Source organism: Topomyia yanbarensis, chromosome 3 (assembly GCF_030247195.1).
Source record: "Topomyia yanbarensis strain Yona2022 chromosome 3, ASM3024719v1, whole genome shotgun sequence".
Classification (NCBI taxonomy): domain Eukaryota; kingdom Metazoa; phylum Arthropoda; class Insecta; order Diptera; family Culicidae; genus Topomyia; species Topomyia yanbarensis.
In genome coordinates this window covers 42098675-42115718 of record NC_080672.1, presented here as the reverse complement: position 1 = coordinate 42115718, position 17044 = coordinate 42098675, and the positions used below count along the sequence as shown (strand labels likewise).

General features: G+C 39.6%; 1 protein-coding gene across 9 annotated transcripts in view; it reads right to left on the bottom strand.

The window, feature by feature from the left end:
- Window positions 1-17044, bottom strand: part of LOC131690418 (neurogenic protein mastermind) — a 337622-nt gene that overhangs the window by 161519 nt on the left and 159059 nt on the right. For 3 of the 9 annotated variants that reach the window (XM_058976160.1, XM_058976162.1, XM_058976158.1), the window contains exon 1: window positions 216-706. The exons of 2 other annotated variants lie outside the window; for them this stretch is intronic. The gene's annotated coding sequence lies outside the window, so the exon portion shown is untranslated. Of the gene's footprint in view, window positions 1-215; window positions 707-17044 lie in introns of those variants that run through there. 4 more of the 9 variants (XM_058976163.1, XM_058976165.1, XM_058976159.1 and 1 more) reach the window with 2 other exon arrangements.

Here is a 17044-nt window from a genome sequence, read left to right as displayed (position 1 = left end):
ATTACGACAATAGTGAAAAGTGACGTGATGCTCTTTGATTGTTACTATTGAAACTGGTTAAACCCTGGATAACTAAAAGTAATTATTTTTAATGACTTTTTATCGATGAAAAACACTCTCAATCAAAACAACCGCAAAACTGCTGCAATATCAAGCACGTGTAATACTGGCTTATTTTTACTTAAACATTTTCCAACAGCCAACCGATCGCTTACCAAAACAACAGAAACAACAACGAATCAAACCTAAATCACAGCCCGCCCCTGCGTCTTATCAAAACCACTTCTGGCAGCTGATAAACGGATTGTTAATTTGCCATTTCGCCACGGTATGAAATAGATACCAATTTTCCTTTCCCGCTAATCATTAAACTCTAATCACTCTCTCCGATCGCTCAATTATGATCACTTGACAACACTGACTGTCCAAAACAACGCGCGGTCACTCGACTACCTCCAATCGACTTTCAGGATTCACTCGAAATCTCCCATTCCTTTTACTTACTGCTCTGCTTTCCCAAATCGAAACTTTTCCCGCGCACAATTCTGCATCGAAGGCAGAAATTTTCATGGAAATTTATCACTTTTTCCCTTTCTGGCACCGTCCGTTTCCCATACCCGTGTGGAAAGAAGCTCCTCTCTGTGGACACCAGAAATCAGGACACCAAACCGACACGCGTACTTGTCGAAATCGAACTGATTGCAAAATTTCCTCCATGCAAACGATTTTCCCTGTTTTCACTCACTCGCACAGTGTGTTTTTCCCTTCCTCGGCGCCCGCGTGCTTGTGTGGGTGTGGGTGTACTCTTTCTCTGTGTCGTCCAAAAGGAAGACTTTTCCCCTTTCACCCCTGGCCCAGTCCGTTCGTCAATTGGATGGATCGTCACGTCGTGGAGATTGTTTCTCGGTTCGTTTCGTTGTTGGGGAACAATACCACGTACACAGTATCGAGTACTGGGACACTCACTCTCCTACGAGGTCGCGCGTCTGCGTCGGGTGAGTGTCCGAGTGCCACTGGCAGCGTAAGAGTAGTGCGCTCAGCCATCAAATCTGATCGGAATGATAATCACGTCACGGCAAGCGTCGTTCACTTTTGTTGTTGTTTCTCTTCAAAATGGGTTTGGGTGAGTGCATGATTGTTAGTAGAATGACTGACGAATACGGTATAACACTGTCATGGTGAAATGAATGGCAGCAGAGTTGCAGTTAAGGGCGAAGAAAACATTTGCTGGGGTGGTTCCTCCGGGTTATACGGGGTGTGTTTTAAAGAATTTATTTATTAAATAAAACGCATAAACGTTATTTTTCATCCTAATGTTGACATTAGTAAAAGATTGACGCTTGACAATAATGTTTGAACATGATTAACCATAGCTTCGCTGCACTAAAATCATCGGGTTGGTACAATTTTGAAAAAGAATTTTATAGTGATCAACGCTTAATTCAATTCCGAAGAATTGCAATTGCGTGTTATGGAAATGTTGTGGTAGAAATTTTAAAATTGCCCAGTTCGAGCACTTCTCAGTCAACGTACAACCAATTATTTGTTTAATTGTTGTACCTTCACCAACAGAACCCCTTGGTCCCAATGGTGGTTGCTCAAACTAATTACATGTCAGAATTGACATTATTTTAGCTTTAATGGAATTCCTCGTCAGGTTGAAGTCAAAAGCATAGTTGGTTCTGCTGGACGGGACTCGCAGAAGAGAGTTATTGCGTAGAGCTCGAAAGTGAGCTTGAAGATTCAGACGTCCGAGGATTGTGGGGCAATCCACCCTGGCAGATAGTAAGTCTGAGACGAGCAGGGCTCGAGAGCAATCCCTCCGGATGCTTAGAGTGTCGAGCTGTATTAACAGACAACGGTTTTCGTAGCTCGGCAGCGGGAATATGTTTTGCCAAGGAAGATGTCGGAGTGCAAAGCATATGAACCGGCGTTGGATGGCCTCGATTCTGTCAACGCCGTTCGGATAGTACGGATTTCAAACAGCAGAACAACATTGTAGTGTTCAATAAGGTGATTTAAAACAGTATACGTCCCTGAAGTTTTTCGCGATTCGGAAGACGACCATTACCTACTTCCAAAACTTTCCATAACCTGTCTAGACTAACGTGACCAAAAGTTTTCTGGCTGAATGTGGGACGCGCTCCAAAAACCCATAGAAAATGGTCGAGTATACGCTTTTGTAAAACTGAGAAACTTTGATTCGTTACCTGGATCATATTAGTAGTTGACAAAAGTACCACTTGACTTGTAATAAATTGGTTAAATTTTCAAACTATCTACGTTATTCGGAGATTAGGTATGACGTACCTCAACTCAAAACTGTGCTCTGTTCAAAGGTAATGTTCCATGGATAATTTGAAATAAAATATGAACATATTAGAAAAGTGGGACACTTTCATGGACATCTCGCCATGCGGGATAAGCTCTTTAAATCCGACACTACCCCGTCCAAATCGAAACGTGTTGTAACTTTTTTTCTGTTGGAGACGAACTACCGCGACCAGTATTTAGATCTATTGTGGTATGCCCCCTCCTTAATCTAAGCGTACTATCTACTATGACATCACTATTGATGAGTGAATGTCGTGATTGAGATAAACACTCCTCCCAGGTAGGCACACCCCTTCGTTATCGATCTGGACTAGCTGAAGTTGCACAGAGAATCAGTACCTAATGCTTGGGAATAGCGAAACATCTTTCAATGTGCAATTTCTGGTAATCCTAAAGTGTTTATTGATCAATAATGACGCCGGTTAGGACCGAACATAAAATCGCGGAAGGAAAGGGAAGGAATGTTAGTCCGATACTTGCCTTTGCTAGAAGCCGTATATACTACTGCGCACTCAAGTATCACGGGAGGAGAATATTTGTTAGTAAGTATAGAAGTAAGATTCTACTTCGATCGACACCAGAGAGGTGACTCCACTATCTGGACTAGATATCGTTCCATAAACTCATGGACCGGGGACCAATAGCTTTACTTCCCTTCCGAAGGAAGACGGGACTACAGATTTTTTCACATCAGAAAAATCTCAACGACATCGACTGGGATTGAACCTAAACCAACTGGGATGGTTGGCGGTCACGCTTACCACTCAACCACCGGCGCTATCGCAAGCTTACCAATTTTCGTAAGATGATATTTACTCGCACAGTACCCGGTAAGCAGTCCTGTCATGATGTTTAGCTCTTTTTTGTTTAGTCTAAGCAACTCCAGGTTTTTTTTCTCGTTGGGTGAGATAAATTTCTTTGATTTTCGTAGCCCAGATGTTGTACTCCAATTGTTTTTTATAGCTGTGATTTCTCACTTTTTCAGTTCCATTTTGAGGGCAGACTGTGAGACTTCACAGAATGGTTCTGTACCGATAAAATTTGTGGACCCTCTTCTTACTAACTCATCGGCTTTTACGTTCCCTGCAACTCCACAATGTCCTGGAACCCAGCATAAATTAACACGATTTTTCATTGCCAATTGTTGGAGTGCAAGAATACACTCCCATACTAGTTTTGAGTGACATATAGGAGCCCTTAATGCGTTGAGCGCAGCCTGACTATCTGAGAAAATGCAGAAATTTGCATACCGGTATTTTGTCTTCAGACATACGTAAGTGCATTCTAGAATAGCATATATTTCGACTTGAAACACTGTCGGCCAGTATCCCATGGAGATACCAGCGTTTATTCCTGGTTCTGTAATACTAGATCCTATCAAATGTGAAGAAAATTACTGAGCCTGGGCGGCGACTTGGGCCACTTTGTTCCCAGGTTGACCGTTCAGGCTCCATAATTTTGATTTCCTCCATAATATATAGATTTCCTTTTTCGAGTATAAAGATGATTATAATTGTTTTGTAGGGATTTATGTTCAGACCCTCCTTAATACACTACTTCGAAGTGAAGTTCAGCGCATAGAGCATTCTATTTAGGGGCCGTTCATAAACCACGTAGACTCATAGGGGGGACGGGGGGGTCTAGCAAAAGTCTATGTTTGTCTACAAGGGGGGAGGGGGGGTCTTTGAAAAAATCTACGTAGACTTTTATTTTTTGTTATTCTTGTATTACTAATTATAAATAGGATTTAAAGAGAGTTGTATTCAAAATATCGGTCTATTCAGCTAGGTGTATTTATGCAGACACTTCAAAGCTAGTTCCCTATTGATATAACTACTTGTCAAGCGACAACCCTGAACCCACGATTTTTTGGACCACCTCACACGTTGTTGTTTCTTGCGTATATTTTGACAAAGTTTTGATCTAGGAATAATACAAAATGACAGTTCTAAAGACAATCGCCCAAAATACCTCTCGACGGAAGATTTTGACTGTGAAATCATCTAAGACACCACTAGTTAGCAGACATGCATGGACCATTAAATGCATGAACCATAAAAAGTTCGAAAATGGTCAAAGTTAAGCATTAAAACCATCATTGTAACAACAAAACACCCGATTTTTAACAATAAGTGGATTATTTTTTTCCTTTTTATTAATTGATTTCGGTGGTTAAAGCAGTAGTGTAGTTAAACTTCTACAACAAAGTGTTTAGTCGAGTTAATCAGTTTCTCTTGCAATCATTTACACTGATTTCAAAATCTTTAAACACCCGTTAAATTTTATGTCTTGACCCTACGGAACTCCGTGCAAACCGGTTCTTGATACTCTGCGATAATACTTTCAGATGATATGGCTATTAATTACAAAAATAAATATTTTTGGGAAGATTTGAATAGTTTCGTTCCCTTAATCAAATAAGGCAATTTAGATTAGATTTAAAGTGAAATTTATGTGCATGTTTGGTTTATTATTTTAGTCTAGATGATAGTACACATCGACAGTATGAGCGAATAAGGGCGCTATTACCCTGGCTCATTAGCCAGGGCAGGGCTAAATACTTCTGTCCCATCCCAGGAACCTAGGACCAAAGGAGTGACATTAACCCTCTTAGCAAAGTCACTCCCAAATATTTATCAAATCCCCATCAAATTGAAACAATTGTGTACTGTTGTCCACATTTCTTCCTTATTCAAGGTTCAAAATAATCCATTGATTAAATTATTCATTGAATGAATAATTTGATTGCCGTATAATTTTGAATCATCTTTATTTTGTACGCTGCACAATTGGCCTGGCCGCTTTAATGCTTGTGTCATATTCAATATGTGCCACAAACATTAATAATAACAAGAAAAATTGTGGATGAACGTTTGCAATTTTCCAGAATCCCTACATGTATTGGCTGTGTATGTGTAGACTAGACTAGACTAGACTAGATGATAGTACACATCGACAGTCTTATTTTGTAATTGTTTCTTATATTTCAACAATTTTGAATGCACCAGTAAGCCAAAAAAGTGTTTAGCAATTCTGCATTGTTGGTATAGGTCGCACTTCGGCTAAAATTTGAACTAGTTATAGCAATATATCTGTTTACATATATTTGAGTGACTAACCTTGAAAAGAAGTATTCAGCTACACAAACGTTGGAAAGCATCTTAAATTGGCATCAATTGATTTGATCAGTCATGGACAAAAAACCTTTCTTTAATATTTAAAAAGCTTGAAATAAATCTGAACTCTAATTTTTATTTGAACATTATAATGTGCCTCTTGCTAATTTCACATTTCCCGCTAATAAAAAAAATTAAAAGTCTGCGTAGACATTTGGCGTGGGAGGAGGGGGTTTGGTAAAAGGCTACTAATGTCTACTAGGGGGAGGGGGGTTAAAAATTCTCAAATTTCGGTCTACGTTCATAAACCGTCCCTTAAGGTAACATAATCACATTTTCCCCTCACGAGGATTAGATCGTCTGCAAATCCAATCACTTCGTATCCCATTTCAGTTAATAATTTTAATAGTTCGTCTACAACCAATGACCACACTAAGGGTGAAAGAACTCCGCCTTAAGACCAACCCTAAGTGATATATCGCGCTTCCCCGATTTTGGTATAAATATAACCTTTGTTTGTCCTCAGATTCTAGGTATACAGTTTAGTAGTAGACTCGCCCTAAAGGTTCGTCAGGTATGGAATGATATGCAATTTGCTTTTTTGTAACATTATTGGCAGTATTCCATCCATCCCCGGCGATTTGAGTAGTTCAAAGGAGTCGATCACCCATTCCACTTGTAAATATAGCATTGACTATTACGTGAGCTTCAGCACCAGCATCATGTGAGTAGGGCTCTGCTTCAATTTGATGTGTTTGTATATTATTAATAAGAAACGAACCAGAAAAATGTTTCTCCATTACGATACTAAGTGTTTCTTGTGAATCAATGGTGAAATCTCGATCGTCTCTTCACACTACGTTACCACTAATTTCTACGCTATATTCCGAAAGAGACTTTTTATACTAATCCCACTGTCCAGTCCGTTTAGCCCGTTTGAACAGTTTCTTAGAAATTTTCCTGAGCTTTTCTAGGGTTTTGTACCACCATGGTGCGTTTTTATTGGATGTACGCGTTTGAACTGGACAGCATATATTATAAGCATCCATAAGTTTAGATGTTTTAATATTTGATGAGATCTCCAATTTTTCTTCGTTTTAGATTTCTGCTTCAAAACATGCTTTTGCGCCAAGCAATTGAGAGCAGAATATATCCCAATTTACGTTTATGGGATTTTTGTAGACTTCTGTTAGGGTTTCTTTTGTTTTATATTCGAAGAGTATGTGCATGTGATCTGATAGAGAAATTTCATCAGACACATGCCAGTTTGATGTTTTCAGAGAGTTTTGTATTTGACATTGTTAGATCCAGCACCTCCTCGCGAATCACATTTTTAAAAATAGGTTTGTTGTCTCAATTACGCATATCAATATTGTTGGAAAATATCTACTCGCTTTCGTCACTACTTTCCCATACTGTACTTTTCCTACAGTAGCCAACAAGCTCAGTAAAGGGGCTTCATCTGATTCCTCTGGGAAGTAAGGAGAAGAGACTATAATATCAGTCCTCACTCTCGTTGTTGGTATATTTAACTGTATTGCCACTATGCCTCTTTTTATAAATTCGGTTATTGGTGTATAGTTAACGTCTGCACTTACCAGAATAGCCGCACGTGACATATTCACCAAGCGGTCAAATATTATCTTACCCGTTGTGTAGATATTCCTAGAAATTTTCAAAGCCCATGGTTCTTGGATTAAAACCACGTCTATATTTTATTTTGTGAATCTGCGGAAAAGGATTCCAGTTGCTCCTTTCGAATGATGTAGATGCGCCTGGATATTTTTTTAGTTTTGTAACTCATCATTTGAGTCCCACGATTTGCGAAGAAACAAAACGTCCACTGTGTCAGAGATTCGCTTAACACAGTAAGGGCAAGGCCCATGATCCTCCGTTCATGACTGGCATATATTATCCCCGCCAGCCATTCAGTTCTCGACACGGAGATACATCTTGAATTAGGGATTCCTGCTTTCAGTTGCCTCTTACGACCTAGGATGAAGAACCAAGTGGATCCATTCTTGACAGAGATACTTCACACGCTCACACTGATAATATAAATTCATAAATATAACGAAATTGATCACGAGTTCACTCGTTGTTTTCTGCAACGAAGTATTTTCGTGTATTGTAAATAGCAGGTTTCGTTCTTTTCATGAAGAAGGGCCGTTCTTTTTCATGAAATGAACGAAACCTGCTGGTGAAGGAAAGATTTCATAAATATTACATGTTCAGTTTACAGTGCACGAATGTTATCGTTGATAACGACATTATTTTTCGTGATTGAAAGGAAATGTTTTGTTTATTTTAGTAAACGTTTGCGTATATTACGAACAATTTCGCTTGTCGCAAGAATTCATTTCGTTCATCTAAGAGAAGTTTTCGTATTGAGTAGCATATTATTGCTCCGGCAGAGAAATTTTTTAACTAATTCATACAAAACCAACGAGCATGCGATGGCTCAACTGAATCTGTATTGCTCCAGATTCTGGATCAACTGGTAGCGGAAGAGGTCCAGGAAATCTTCTTGAAACCGGCGGACACGGATACGATTACTAAATAGTCAGACCGAGAACGTCGTGATGATCAACAATCCTCTGACGCATAGCAACAAGGACTCCATATTCTACCTCTATTGAAGCTCCTTTGACGTTGATGGTCTGACGAATGGTATTAGTAAATATTATAAAGGCTTTCATATATAGCAACGAACAATTCATTTGCCTAATGAAACCGATTCGTGATAAGCCAACGAAAGTCGTTTCGTGGTTTTTCCGAAAAACTCGTAATGAAAAATAAAAATGTTTCAACTACGAATCTTTCATCATCTGTACGAAAAATTCGTGTATTTTATGAAAATTTTCTGTACGAAACTAATTCGTAGCGATTTACGAATGTATTCTATCAGTGTGTAGGATGTTTTTTCCAGAGAGATAACAGACTTATAATCCTCCTAGTGGATCACAGCCAACACGACAGGTTCATCCATATACACCGAAATTTGAAGACAGAAACCTAGCGAAACTTCAGCGAACTTTCATCAGCAGAAAACCTTTACAAACCCCCAACTGTTGAAAACCCAACAAAATTATGCCAAACCTCAGCGAATAAAGTTCGGTGTGCAGAGTGAACAGTCCACTACATTACTGACATAGGTCTCGGGATCGATCGCAATTTAGGGCTAAAGTCCCACAACAGGGAAGATCGTCACTTACAGTTTTTTCCGGTGAATGAGAAGGAAGTGGCTCAGAAAGGATCTTGAAGTAAAAATAGTACAGTAAAGTAAAGATAGAATAAAAAGTGTAGTAAAAGCTAATAAGATAGTGGTGAATTATAGTAGTAAAAGTTCAACGTTTTGTATCAGCAATTGTTAAAAGAAGCGGCAAAATCTGCACATGGTGTTACAACAAGATGCCTACCACGCTGATAAAAATCTACTAGATTGGATCTCTCCTTCGATCGAAGGTGTCACCTTAGGTCACGAGCAACGGGGTCGATCGTACTGGAAGCTCTTCGAAAGTCTCCGATGAGCATTAACTCCAAACGACAAAAGTTGAGCGTGACGTCACACGGTATGTTGGCAGCGTATGTTGCAAAACATTAAACATCTACACCAGTCAGAGCGATTTCACCACACTCGGTTGGTGTACCGGATAAACTGGAAGTTCCACGAGGGAACCACTAGTCTAACTTGTACTTGAGAGAAGTGTCGAACATTGCATAATTGCATGCTGATACGGGTAGCAGTTGCACCGGTGCATATCAACCGCCGAGAGATGAACTGATGGATGAGAATGCCCATGGGAGTTTGGGCAAGTAGCGTAATGTTTCAAAATTGTTCATTTACTAACCGTAGACGATAAGTTGCAATTATATTGACAAATCTGCTAATAGTTGTCACTTTAAATAATAAAATTAGAATAGCATGAAACAGTGTGAAATTAGTTTGATGTGCTAGCATTCCCGGTCGATTTTCATAGAGTCGGTTTATTCGTGATATCGATATCGGAACGCATGATCATTCTTTTGATTTCGTGGTTACACAGATGTTTCGGTCGTGGTTGTTAGTTGTCGTAAAGAACTCGCCGGGCACGGGATCATTTAAATCAACAAACCTTGCTCCTTGACGGCAAGACTATAGCGCTTAAGTGAAGGTTGCATTCGTTGGAGCACGTCGTCAACCCCCTCCCGTTATACACTATGACATTGGGATTCCCTGTTTGGGGGTTTTTACTACCGGAACAGGTGGTCCGTAGTGTAATTCTTAGCCGGTCGAAACAACCACTACCGACACTACACGGCTTATCTAGGTTGTTCGGAGAAGGAAGCTGACATTGAAGGACAACTTCCATAGATGGCCGAACTGTCGGGATTTATTTGGTTAGTTAACTTTATCGCAAGTGTTAGTTTATTGGGAGGCAAATTATTATGTTAATTGTAAAAGTTTTTTTTTATTCCGACATGATATATGGGACAAAAAAGAGTAGCTCCAGTGACTCTACTTCTACATCAAGAAACCAAAAAAGTATTTCCAACAATTCGATTTACTCACTGTTGCTTTCTTCAATCTGATAAGTTAAAATTACTGTTCCCCTATCCGTCTTTGTATGTTATAACATCGTCAACTCACCTGTAAAGAAAAAAAGGAAACGTTAGATCACAATTTAAAATATAAATAAAGCTATAAAGTTGGTCGGAACCAATTCGTGCTACAGACAATCGAATTTGAATTTTGATGTTGAAATATTATTGAAAGGTATTAAATTTCATCCAAAAATTGTAGCAGATTTCAACAGGAAAATAGCAACAACAGAATCAAGAAATTTTACTCAATTTATATGAATGTACAGCAAGCTTAAAGTTGTTTTATTAATAGAGCTCCCGAATAGAAATGTACAGTAACAAAACCATAATTTTCATGTATTTATTATGATCTGAAGGTTTATTGTAAATCTATTGTGAGAACTCTGCGTTGAACAATGTTTAAACAGTAATAACCGTAATATTTAGTGTTCTATGATAGTTTGTAGCGTAAATGCTATTATAAATTTCTATCCGGGATCAATACAATGAACAGCACAGCGATATTATTATGTATGTTCAATGCAACGCCTTTTGGCTCACAAACCAAACCAAATTCATGTAAATCCGTTCTTCGTCCGATTTTTTAACTTTGTAAGAGAAATCATTCAGATTTTTTTTCAAATTTTGTCGCGTAAAATAATAAGAAATAGTATCGAGATTAGAAATAATTTAACAACAAAGGTTTCTTACAAAATGTGCCGACATTTCCTTTGTCGAAAAAAAGCGCACCACCCTTCGTTTCCCCAGAAAAAAAAGAACAGAAGAACGAACGAACCATTCATGATTAATCACAGAGCACGCCTGCTGAGTGAATGTGGAATCTCTCACTCTCTAAAGCACACACTTCCAGCACCGCAAGCCGTACGGTGTGGCGCTGGAAGTTGGGTGACAAACATGCGGTGAGCGTTCAGCACCGACACACTCACTGTGCCTGTACCGTATGTTTCAGTCTATCGCAGCGCAACCGGGTGAGAACTAATAGGGTGAGTGCATTCTCACCCCATCACGCCGCGCGCACTGTAGTAAGCACTCCATCCAATGGCAGCTGCGTCTCTTTCCCGCATCGTCTAATCGATCGACGAACGCTAAACCGGCGCATTCTCCACCGGCTTACAGCGGATGGAGCAGCCACTCACTGCACGAGTGAGTGCGTAGGAGGAGACGGTGAGCAGCAATTTGAAGGGCCGAAATGTGGTTGGTGGCGAAACAGCAGCAGCAGCTAAAAGCAGCATCAGCAACGACACTATGGCATGCAATATGACTATGAAACCGCTATTACACTGTATATTGTTTCGGTTTACTCTCTTATTTTCTGTGCCCGATGTGCGCTGGGGTGTCCCCGCCTGGCGTTGGTTTGCAATGAGTGCGAGGGGTCGGTCGATTGAAGCTGTACGCGACTATGGCGAATGGGTTAAGAATTTTACCAAGATCTAACTTAAACTTGATTTGATTATAAATACATTCTTTTACAAATATCCTTTGAAAAATGAAAAAAAAATCGTTCCGTGATTTTTTTATAAATGACACGAAGGAACCCCCCACCGCACAGCACAAAACAAATGATCACTCGGGTGCAGTACAGCACATATGCATTAAAATCGCTACTTGTTTGTGTTATATCGGTTTCTTCACTTCAATGCCTGGCGTCGTATTCCGACCAGAGTGGTACCCCCGCTTTCGTAAGGGCGTCGAAGACAACGCTGCTGGCCATCCGCAGAGCACCACGGCGGCATCAGCCAGGCAGGACAGCCATCCAATTTAACCGGCGGTGGTCGATAGGGGGTTGCGAGTGGGGGGAGGGGGGGGTGGTAAGATATTGCGAAATTGATGGAGCTTTGCACCTTCAAAGTTGGCTTACTACCGCTAGCTCCGACCATTGGAAGTGTGATAAAATGTTGTGAAAGTTTGTTGTTTTGTTTTGAAATAGAAGCTTTAGATGTGCAATTATGTTAAGTCATTCACTACTCAGTGGTTGAATGTTCACTCCCAGCAGTCCTGACAGTAAGTAGTAACTTTAAGTCATGTCGAACGAGTTTGAAACAATGCTTCATCAAATCGATTGAAAAGGTTGTTGAAATTCTAATTCATCGGTTGTAGTTCTATATGGCACAAGGTAGCCATCTCGATCCATTGATTTTTTAGTTCTACTTTACAGATATGAACTTTTGGAAGGATTGATAGATTTTCTGAATGTAGAGACAGAACATTCATCATAATTTACTCTTTGTAACGAATATCTTTTATTTATTAAACTATCTTGAAGTTTCGATACGGCAGAAAATGATTTCCGATAGGTGAAAATTTCATCACCAAACTGTACCGCATCATTATTGAATTGCACCATCAAACCGGCAGCAACAGAGCAGTAACAGCAGTGCCAGATGGAACTGATTTCGTTCTGCCACCAACTTGTACTCGTTCCCCCACAGCCATGCGGTCGGTAGGTTGCTCGCTCGTTTGCTCGATTGCTTGCGCTGCCCTGCGCCTGGCCTGCCACGGCAAAACTGAGTGGCAATATTCATTTCGAACAATGAATAATAAATAATGTTCATACCACACAACCGCCTCACCCGATGATGTGTGCCCGGGGTCTGTCTTTCGTGCGCGCTTCCACTCAACAGGGTCGTCGGTTGTTGGTTTTATTTTGCTGCTGTTGCTGTTGCACATAACGAACGAATAATATCTACTTTGTAGTTAGTCAGGTCCCCCTCCGAACCCCTTTCGCTTCCCGGACAATCCGACCGATACCGGGGTGAGAGAGGTAAGACGCGTGCCACCCGAACGACTCCAGTTGAATGGTGGTTCGCTTGATTCGCTCGTTTGCTCGCTTGCTTGGTGGTGAAATCGATTCCAGTTCGAATCGAATGGTGGTGCGGCGATTTTCGCGTTGTGTGTGCGATTTGGTGGCTTTGACCGTCAAGTCGAGTGCATATGACGGGAAGAAGGAAAATTAGCAAGGGCTGATAAAAATTAGCGGTGTCGATTGAGAGTTAATTTGTAACAGGTTTGAGGAGTTGACGGAAACGTATGCTACACCGTGTATATCTGATGTTGGATAAGGGAATTTAATGGCTGTGGTCCGATGGGATGTTAATAACAGTCTATTATCTTTCTCCGGACAAAACCAGCCTAGAGGCCGTGTGGTATCCGGCGGGTTGAAGTATCTTAACCAAGAATTAATCCACTGAATTCCTGTTCCCATGTCGTAAGAGGCGACTCAAAACAGGAGTCCTCAAGTCAAGGTATTTCTCTGTGCCGAGGACTGAATGGCTGGCAGGACTAAAATATGCTAGTCGCGCACGGGGTGTCGTGGGTTTTACCCTTGCTATGTTAAGCGAATTTCTGACACAGTGGACGTTTTTTTCTTCGCAAATCTTGGGATTCAAATAATGGTCATTTCCCTAATACCCATTTCGGGCTCGCTATAGGCGATTATAAGCCAACCTGTTTGGTATCTTCTAGTTGCTGTACAAGTGTTGATAATGACATACAGGGTGTTTGGTTCATGGGAGGGATGATTGACTGTCTTATTTGGAGAAAAAAATCGTTCTACACATACCATCAAATCTCAGCCGTTACTAAGTTATTTAACTTTTTGTGTTAAAAACATAGTTGTCTTAAAATAGCTCTAACTCAAAAAGTATACTTTGTATTTAAAATCTTTTAGATTCATTGAATAGGTGAGAAAATTTCCCATTTAAAAAAGTCCTCAGATGTTTCAGTTAATTAGGTTAAGTAACCTTTTCACAGTAATTTATTAAAAATTTAACAATTTTGATCGATTTTTCGTTCATTTCGCGAAAATCTTAATAGTTAACATCGCCATTTTAATAATTCAGATTGTTAGTCTTGAAAAGCTGCATAATTTGTTCTTTTACATGATACACTTATCTTTTCTTGTTTTCGTGTTTGCGTTATTAAACTTTTATATTTTTATCTCATTTCACTAATACTAGCTTATATTGAAAAAGTATGGCACTTATTGTACCTTTTCTTATTTTTATTCGAAAGCCAGAAAAATTTTGCAAAGGAAGATGTATTAATATCTTACAGTTAAGTGCATTTAGTATTCTTTTAGAAGTAAATTAGTTTAGTTTATGTTATTTTTAGCATTTTCATTAATTTACTTAAAAAAGTAAATAATAAACATCACCATTATTCGCATCGAAATAATGTATCTCAGCAAGTTCTACAATTCATTTGTTGACTCCATTCAATTATCTCTTTTAATTTCGAAGCAAAATTAGTTTTATCACCTCGCTTCATATGCAAAAACAACGATTTCGATTTCATTAACAAAAACCTCATCAAAAACGCCACCTATTAACCACTTCACAACTTAATGGTAATTAAAACTAATTAACTGAAAGATATGAGAACACCATTCAATGGAAAATTTTCTCACCTTTCCAATGGAACTAAAAGATTTGAAATACGAAGTATATTTTTCGAGTTAGAGGTATTTTAAGATAAATAAGTTTTTCACACAAAAAGTTCAATAACTCTGTAACGGTTGAGATTTGATAGTATGTGTAACGATTTTTTTCTTCAAATATTACAGTCAATCATCCCTTGAGAGGTTCTTAATCATGAACCAAACGCTCTGTATGTAGTGCTGTAATCGAGTGACACAAATTAATCTACAGCATAAACGTACAGCAACTATGAATCTATCCAGCCTTGTGCAGGAAGGAAAAGCTTCCATAGCTTTGGTTCAAGAACCGTATTTCCATAAAGAAAACTTCTATGTTGGAAAGCTACTCAACCCCGTCTTCGTAGCTTTCAACAAAAATCCAACGTGAAATGCCTCGTGCATGTATACTTGTGTTATTGACGCATGTCTTATATCCGACCTCACAACTCGCGAAATTTTTGCTGTCACGGTAAATATGACTATTGACAACATAAACAAGAAATGCGTCTATTAGGGGACGGGCATAGCGTAGTTGGTATATCAATTGCCTTGTACGCAACTCACCTGTGTTCGAATCCCAACCCCGCACGCAGGGTTAGGGATGATCCATAAATGACGTAGCATTTTTTTAGTGATTTTTGAACACCCCCCTCGTAGCGTTTCGTCACAAACCTCTACATACCCCCTCTGGTAATTACGTAGCTTGACGGTAACTCTGCCCCCCCCCCCTTGTCCCCGCAATTTTTTTTTAAATTCTATTCTATTCCCCTTTAAAAAAAAAACTACGTAGCATGGCATGACCCCCTACTCCCCTGTCGTCACACATCATCACAAAATACAAAACTCCCCCTTCCCCCATATAATGCTACGTCATTTATGGATGATCCCTTAGAGATTTTCCTTAAGACATTTTTTCTAATCCGAAGAGGCGAATGACCTTAAAGTTAAAACCTCTGTAATCGAAATTAAAAAAAAATATGTCTTTTGTTCGGCATATTTGCCGCATAATGATCTATCACCTTCTGATGATTTCAAAAGGGTTATATCATACTGTGGCAGAAATGAGTTTTTCTCCATAATTAGCAGTGATGCAAATGCCCACCACATAATTTGGGGCAGCTCAGATATCAATTTGAGAGGCACCGAATTAATGGAATATTTAAGTAGTACAAATCTGAACATTCTTAATGCAGGAAACCTAGAGGGTAGCTAGAGGGGTGGCTAGGGGGCTAAAGCCCCCCTCCCCCGAAATGCTTTAAAAATAAATTGAAAAAAAACATGATTATCAGCGACTTTTAACAATTTTGTAGCATGTTTGGTGTGAACAAATTATTGAGAAAAAGTTAAAGTAGATTGCTGTTTCCAACAACCAAACACAATGGTCAGGAAACTTAGTGAGGTTTATGGTTCTGCCCGAGCCAGTGTGAAGCGAACGACAAATATAGTTACTTATATATTGTGTTCCTTGCCTAAAGAACAAAGAAAGCTGCTACCATACTTCTTGCCCTAGTAATCTGTCGAGATGAGTGAGTCGCAGAAGCAAGAATTGGTGCTCCGGTCAAATACTGTGATTATTGATGACTCGCATAAGACCGAGTATTCGTGTTGAGTAACATTTTCTAAAGGTGAAAATAGAGTTTAGACTTACGATAGTCACTTTTATCGAGATCTACCATGTCAGGTATGCAGCGCTCAAAGCATTCAACAAATCGGCCCAGGCGAAACCATTCATTTTGAATAATTTAAAACACATGGTTGTGTGCAGTCTTCCCAATTGAACATCGAACGCTCTAGTTCTGTGCTCATCTTACACCATCATTTCGTGTACAAACTCGAACGCGCTAATGCGTACCAAAACACGAGCACATGATCCTCTGCACAACCGAACCTCATGTACGTACGCGGTGTTCGTACAGACAGGTTCTTGATACTAATTTTCTCTTTCTCTCATCCGTCATCACTAGCATTGACTCATTCTGTTTTGTGTGTGCCTTTCTTAAGTACGCACACGGTGTACGTACATGGTGTTTAAACCTAAGTTTGCACATCGCTTGCTTGGGTTCGGTGTTCGATGCGAACCTGTGCACAAAGGCAAAGCATGTTTGAGGTTGAACGCGTGCACGAAATTTTGTACACGGGTGCAAACCTGTCGATGTTCATGGGAAGACAATGTAACAATGGCATAATTAAAAGCCTCATATATATGAACAGTGAGAAAATTAATGTTCGGTGCTTCCTCATCAACAAAAATAGGTTTTTCAAAAGACCCATAACATTTCCTGTAAATTCTCCTCTGACATCAAGGCGATATTTTAACCCATTTGAAAGCTACATTTGATCCAGTGGTTTAATTTGTAATCTGCAATATACAAAGTTTGGTAAAATTATAACCGGTTAACGACCTACACCATCACCGATGATGTGAGAATCGTATTCATGGACAAAAAGATTGCATATTCGCAGACATTAGGCTTTCATGCCAAAAATCAGTTCGTTTCCCTATACTGGTCAGCGACCCAGAGCTTCTGTGCTTGGTTAACCGAGACATCACTTGGTACCAGCCAGTTGCTTTAGGCGTTCGTACACGTTGTGTTAA